Source organism: Lactuca virosa, chromosome 3 (genome assembly GCF_052849685.1).
Source record: "Lactuca virosa cultivar CGN04683 chromosome 3, Lactuca_virosa_CGN04683_v6, whole genome shotgun sequence".
NCBI classification, from domain to species: Eukaryota; Viridiplantae; Streptophyta; class Magnoliopsida; order Asterales; family Asteraceae; genus Lactuca; species Lactuca virosa.
Window position 1 is genome coordinate 26,045,729 of NC_136428.1, and position 7,775 is coordinate 26,053,503.

A 7,775-nucleotide genomic window follows, 5' to 3' on the forward strand; every position below is an offset into this window, starting at 1 on the left:
TAAGGATTTTGAGAAATAGGAGTAGAAGACTAATTGGACTTAGTCAAAGTACGCATTTGGATAAGGTGTTAAAGTGTTTTAGTATGGAAAATTTAAAGAAAGAAGAGTTGCCTATCCAGAGTAATACCAAGTTGAGTAAGACTCAGAGTCCGAGCACCGATGCAGAGATAGCAGAAATGAGTCGATTTCCATAAGCTTCCGCCGTTTGATCGATCATGTATGCTATGACATGTAATCGCACTGACGTGGCTTTTGCTTTGAGCATGGTTAGTCGATATCAGGAAAATCCAGGTAAAGCTAATTGGAAAGCGGTAAAGAACATTCTTAAGTATCTACAAAGAACTAAGGACTGGGTCCTTGTACTTGAAGGCAGTGATGACTTGAGAGTTACTGGGTATAATGACGCCATCTTTCAGACAGATAGAGAAAACTTCCATTCTCAATATGGCTGGGTGTTTACCCTTAATGGAGGAATTGTGACTTGGAAAAGTTCCAAGCATGATACCGTAGCTGATTCTACATGTGAATCAGAGTATATAGCTACGAACAGAGCGTCAAAGGAAGCTATATGGTTGAAGAAATTCATTGGAGACCTTGGAGTTGTGCCAGCCATTAAAGAGCCGATGGAAATTTTATGCGATAATGTAGGAGCGGTTGCCTTGACCAAGGAACCAAGAGATCATGGGAAATCTAGACATATCGATAGAAAATATCACTTTATCGGACATCGAGTAGAAGAAGGACACCCCATCGTAAAGAGGGTATCATCTGAAGAGAATCTAACAGATCCCCTCACAAAGGGTCTGAGTAGGGTTAAGCACGTTCAACATGCGAGGAGCATTAGTCTGAAAAATAATATTAGTTTTAGTGGATATTTAGAATCTTGTAACAAATAAATGTAATTGACATTTGATGATTAAATAATGGAGATTTATTTATGAGTATTGTTTACTATCTTTTATCAATTGTTTATCATTGTGTTTCAATTTTGCATGTTTTACTTCCCGAATAATTAAATTATTCAAATATCCATAGTCGATCATACTTTGGAAGTAAGTAGTAAATTAAGACTGTCATGAATTGGGTTGTAGATTGTCTAAAGTATTAGACATAGCAATGGTTTGCTGCAATATTCATGAGTACTTTTGAAATAGGGATTGAAGTATTGGATTAAACCCACGTTCAAGTAACTACTTCATGGAATTTATCACGAGTAATTCTGAGACGATAATATCGTATAATCTTTAAACGGAGAAATATGAGTTGTGGTTTACGAGTTGGTTGGGCATTGATAATGCGTAAAGGCATCAGTAACTTGCTGTTATAAAACGTATTTTTGTGCATGATTTGATGAGTAAATAGTGCAAGAATATATGTCAAAGTTTATATGTTCCTTTTTCCCTAACGGGAAAAGCGATATCTTGGGCCCTTCTATGATTTGGTGTTGACTTGTGTGTCGGGCCCCGTCAGGACTTAATTGATGTGTTCAATTGTAGTTCCTTGTCATTACAAATCAGAAATCAGGAAACAAACTGCTGGACAATGAGAATGATATTTTTCCATGTCATTTCTCCACATGATATCTTGCAGAACAGAGGATTATATGATTAATTATCTTAGGACAGGTTACTGACTAGGTCAGAGTTCGACAACAACTTTGAGAACTACAATTTTCTAGTCAATTTTGAAGTTATACTTGCAATTATAGTTATTAGACTTATCTAAGTGGGAGACTATTGGATTAGGTGTCTGAGCGCATAACTATAATTGGTATGTACTTGAATTGATAGTAGCACGGTCCTTTTGGGTTGCCTTCATACTAGCAACTAGATAAGATGACATTTTTAGAGATGGGTTGAATTTATTATGTGAATAATAATTTGGAATAAATGATTTATTAATGTATTATGAAAATAAAATATTAATTAGAAATCATGTTATCTAATTAATATTTAATCAGAAATTAATTTGGAATTAATTTTGGAATTAAAGGAAATAGTTAAAAGTACAGGGGTTATTTAGAAATTAATTAATAGTTGTGGTTTTGGGCTCTTGGACAACCGTATAGATGGTTGGATGAAAACTCTAGGGAGGCCCTAAGGTTTTCGTCTAAAGCGTTGTGAAGGGGAGTCTATGGGCTGGTTAGGCCTTAAGCTAGAAATTAGGGTTTCCACCAGCAAACCCTAGCTTTGGGACCAAGCAACCTCAATTATAAAAGGAGCCTCACCCCTCTAAGTTACGACCATCCCTTTGAAACCCTGGAAGAGCCGAAACTTTGAGCAACTTCCCTCCTCTCTCATCTCATCCTCTTGCTTGGTGTGTTTGTGAGCCATTAGAAGTGTTACGCTTGTGACACTTATTTTCAAAGTCAAGATCTTCAAGGAATCCATTGTTATTACAAAATGTGTTCTAATATTTGTTTTGTTAATTTCAAAAATACCAGAAGAATTCTAGGGTTTCTTCTTTTGTGTTCAATGCTTGTATGTCTAATAGAGAAAACCTAGATCCATATATTTAGGGTTGCATGTACACATAGGATTGTTTGTATGCTCAAAACCCATCATTCTCAACATCTATATCATCTTACATCTACCCATGTTTATCTAATATATTTATAGATAATAAAACTACTTATACAATTTAAAATATAATAAAATATGGATATATTGTTCCTTTAACATAGATATCAGGAACGTGGATAACAGACACATATATCATGTAATTTTCTTAAATACTTTATATCTATGTGTAAGATGAAAGTAACTATGCGCTCACTTGGCAGAGTGTCTGGTGATTGGTGAATTGGGCAGAGCTTCGCCTTACATGTTTTTAAAAAAAGACCTAGATGTACGTAATGTTAAGTTTTGGTCTTATTTCATACTTCATAGGACTGTTATACTAAGGGTTTAGATTTCTCACAATCCCAAAGTCTACTTCAAGATCTAAATAAGGAATAACCAGGTAGGATCATATCGGTGGTAGGGTTTGTTTGGTATATAGAGTATACTGTTTGTAAATCCCACTTTAAGCACCTTATTAAATACATTCTAGACATCATCCGCGTAAGTAGATCAATTAGTTTAACGACATCGAATCTTATTTGTAGTTTCATAATAACGACTTATGACTATAAATATAAGTTACACTGAAAGAGATACTTTGTAGCTTAACTTACAGAGGTTCTTGATGAAAATCGAAACCTAAGTGGGCAAAATACTGACTCGGGATCTCCTACTCGAAGGCTATTATTCAGATGAGTATTCAGGGGTGTCGTAGGACTTCTCCGCAGGCTAGAACTAAGGGAAAATGGGGCCAAAATCAAAGGAAATCGATAGAGGAAGTGTGGGTGGTATGAAGGAGAATGAGGCTTAGCACGTCTATTTATATCGATATGCACACATATGGACTGTTAAAGTCCGTTAAAAATTCATAACTTTCTCATATGATATCCGTTCTCGACTGTATTTATATCGACGAAACCATATGGTCGAGTTCTTCAACCCTAGTTTAGATTGTTTTTCCTAACAATCAACCGATCTCTACTTCAGTATATGATCCATATACTGCTGCGCTGAAACTTCAAAAAATCGTAACTTCCTCTTACGAAGTCAGATTTGCACGCTCTCTATATGCACGCTCACGGTTTAACGACTACAACGATTTCCATTTAGATTATTTTCCCTAAATAATCCTTCTTTGATAATATCTAATTGTCCTATTATTCTTTAATAATCTAGCCCTATCTTGTGTGCGTTACACGTTGGTTGTTTGATCATGGTCATTGGGATTGTCTGGTTTGTTGGAGGGAACTTCTATCGCTGGGATCAATATATGGGTTATAGGGATCCTGACTTCTGGCGGGATCCTAAGGGAAGATCCTAGATTGGCCAGTGCATCTGCCTCAACATTTTCTTCTCTGGGAACTTGACATAGAAAAGCTTCAAATTCGGAGGCCAATTTTTTGAGGATCTGGAGGTATAGATTAGTCTTTTGTCTTTTACTGCATAGGATCCATTAAAACGATTAGTTAAAAATAAGGAATCAAGGAATACATTAAGATCCTTGATTTGAAGATCCTTGGCCAGCTGTAATCCCATGATCAATGCTTCGTATTCAGCCACATTGTTGGTTGCATCGAATTCACAACTGACCGTCTGGGGTATGATGTCCCCCCGTGGTGATTTTGGTATGATCCCTACGCCTGTTCCTTTAAAGTTGGAAGATCCATCGGTGAAAAGTGTCCATTTTCCCATGCTTTCTTCCTTTTGGAGTTCCTTGCTTTCCAATTTTGCTTCAGATTGTATATCATCATTGAAATCAGCCACAAAGTCTGCTACTGCTTTTGATTTTATTGCTGATCTTGGTTCATATTTGATGTCATATGTGCTCAGCTTCACGGACCACGTTGTCATCCTGTTGGGTTTTGAGCATTCTAACACTCCTATGGTGTACATGCAACCCTATAAACCTTGGATCTATATTTTCTCTATTGTACATGCAAATATTAACTATTCCAAGGTTTCATCCTAACTAGCATATTATGAAGCACCTATACTACAAAGTTCTAGTTAGATGACATACCTTTTGATGTAGCTTGATGTCTTCAAGCTTTAAGAGCTTAGCCCCAATAGTGTGGAAGCCTCAAATGGAATCATAAATCACCAAAACACCTTGGAAGAACTTGAGAGAATATGTATGCACACTAAAATCGGCCCACTCTTATTTTCACACACTTGTGCCAATTTTGTGAGCCAAGGACCCCTTTATATATTATGGAGGATTAGGGTTACATCCATATAAACCCTAATACCCATGACCTTTCATTTACATAGGATCCATGGGTTAAAAGCTCCATGGACCATCCATGAAAGCTTAGCCCAACCTAAATGAACTTGGCCCATTCCATATATATAAGAGTCCATATTTAATTAGTTCTTTTTGATCACTTAATTAATTCTAAATTAATTCTTGATCAATACTAATAAAATAATATGATTTCATATTAATATATTAGAAGTTATAATATATTAATATAAATCATAAATATACTATTCTCAAAAGACTATCCATATAAATTGTGCCGGTGAAGTGCAACCCAAATGGACCATGCCGGTCGGGTCAAGTACCTAACAAATATAGTTATGGAGTTAGACATTAATCCAACACATCCTTCCTGACATCTCTGTTTTTTGCATCACATTCTTAATGGGATAATTAGTTCTTACATGTATAGTATGTTTCAAAATAGTGTCTTCATTTTGTGGAAGCAGTTACTAATGCAAGTATTAGTTTTTCAAAATAAGAGTACCTTTTCTCAGGATCCAATTGACTTTTACTTACATAGTAGATGTGATGTTGGTCTCCGTTAAGATCCTTAGCTAAAACAACACTTGCAACGTTAGAGGATACTGAGAGGTATAGGAGGAGTGGTTACCCATCTAATGGTTTCAACAACATGGGTGTTGAACTTAAATAATTTTGAAGTTCTTAAAAAGCATATTCTTGCTCTTTGGTCCACTCAAACCTTTTGTTCTTCTTCAAGATGTCATAGAAAGTTTTACACCTCTCTAAGGATCTTGAGATGAACCTGATTAGTGCTGCTACTCTTCCTGTCAGTTTCTGAATATCCTTTGTTGAGGATAGGGATCTTAAATCAATGATGGCCTTTATTTGCTCTGGATTTGCTTCTATTCCTCTTTTAGTCACCATGTATCCGAGGAACTTGCCTGATCTCATTCCAAAATGGCATTTGGAAGGATTCAACTTCATGTTGTATTCGTCTAGTATGTTAAAGGTGTCCTCAAGATCCTTGAGGTGATCTTCAGCTTTTCTCTGATTTCACCACCATGTCTTCAATGTATACTTTCATGATGTCCCCCGGTTTATCCTTGAACATCCGGTTAACCAACCTTTGGTATGTTGCACCTGCATTATTAATACCAAATGTCATATCAGTATAGCAATATATACATGTTGGGGTTATGAATGCGGTGTCCTCTTGGTCAGATGGTTCCATTTGAATTTGTTGGAACCCTGATGATGCATCCATGAATGTTAATACTTCGTGGCCAACCATAGCATCTATCATGGAATCTATATGTGGTAAGGGGAAAGGATCATTAGAACAAGCCTTGTTAAGATCCGTATAGTCGAGAGATACTCTTCATTTCCCATTCTTCTTTGTACGATGACCACGTTGGCTAGCCACCTTGGGAACTTGACGTCCTTGATCATCCTTGTTTTAAGAAGTTTTTCTACTTCTTCTTGGATAATCTGATTTCTCTCGAGTGCGAACTTCATTCTTTTGTGATGTATCGGTCTAAAAGAAGGATCAATGTTAAGTTTATGTGTTATAATATTTTTTTCTATACTTTTCATATCCTCAAGCTTCGAGGAGAATGTTTTGCTTCTATATTTTAGGAACTTTATTAATTCTTGTTCGATTTGTTCTAGTACTGAGGATCCTATGAGGAATTTGGCTTCAGGATCCTCTAGGTTCAGGGGCACTTCCTTCACATCCTTCTCTCTAGTTTCTAGCACACCTCGTGCCCCTGCTTTAATTGCTATGCTTTTCGTGGTACCGTTGAAGATTTCATCAAGGTCCTGTAGCACTCATTGGATTCTTGTTGGTCACCTGTTACTTTTACTGTCCCCCATGGAGCAGGCATTCTAACATACTGATGGTATGTTGAGGGGACAGACTTCATATGGTGGATCCATGGTCTACCTAGTATAACATTATAGGAGGAAAATATATCCATTACAAAAAAGCATTGCGTAGAGTTTACCTCCTCTATGTAGATAGGTAACTTTATCTCACCGGACGTATGCTTTGTTTCGCCACTGAATCCTATTAGCACTAAGGATCTTTTGACTATTTTGGCTGTTGGGATGTTCATTCTTTTTAAAGCATCTAGGAGTATAATATTGATTGAGCTTCCTCCTTCGACAAGGATCATTCTAACAAAATGGTTGGCGATGTAAAGAGTGATCACCAGTCCATCGTGGTGGGGACCCTAGATGTCTGTTCTATCTGTTTTCGTTGAAGGTGATCTCTTTCTTGTTTGTGATCGACGTATTCTTATGAGGCCTTTCTTCTTTCTCCATTTTCGACAATTTAGAATGCATTTTTGCTGTAGGATAAGAGATACCACAAATGTCAGATCCTCTAGAGATCACATTGATCACATTGGCGTCCGTAGGAGGGGATCCTAGTTTCTCTAGGATCCTGATCCTTTTCATTGGATCAATCGTTTCTTCTTACAAGGATCTCTTTGAGGTATCCCTTGCTGGGTAGGTAACTGATCTCTTTCCTGAGGGCAATGCAATCTTCTGCAATAGTCAGTAATCTTAGGAAATTCTTCTTCTACTCCTTCATCTTCAAGGGTATTAACCCTATGATGATCAGGTTTGGAATATGGTTTCGACTTATAGGATCTTTGGACCGAGGAGTTGGCCTTCCAATTGGGATTATTATATGAGTTTGAGGGGTTGCTCCTCTTTTGGATCTCCTTATCTTCTTCGAGCCTTATGAACCTCAATGCTTTGCTCCTTGCTTCAACCATTCTTTTGCATGGAGTCATTACAAGGTCTTCGTAGAAAGGAGAGTCCTTCTTTAAGCCCATCTTGAAGGTTAATACGGTAATTACCATATCAATGTTGGGGATACTCAGAGCTTTCCTGCCAAACATGTTCACAAAATCCCTAAGAGATTCCTTAGGATCCTGAACCACCCGATAGAGAACAGTAGTGATCTTTTCAAATGTCCTGATACA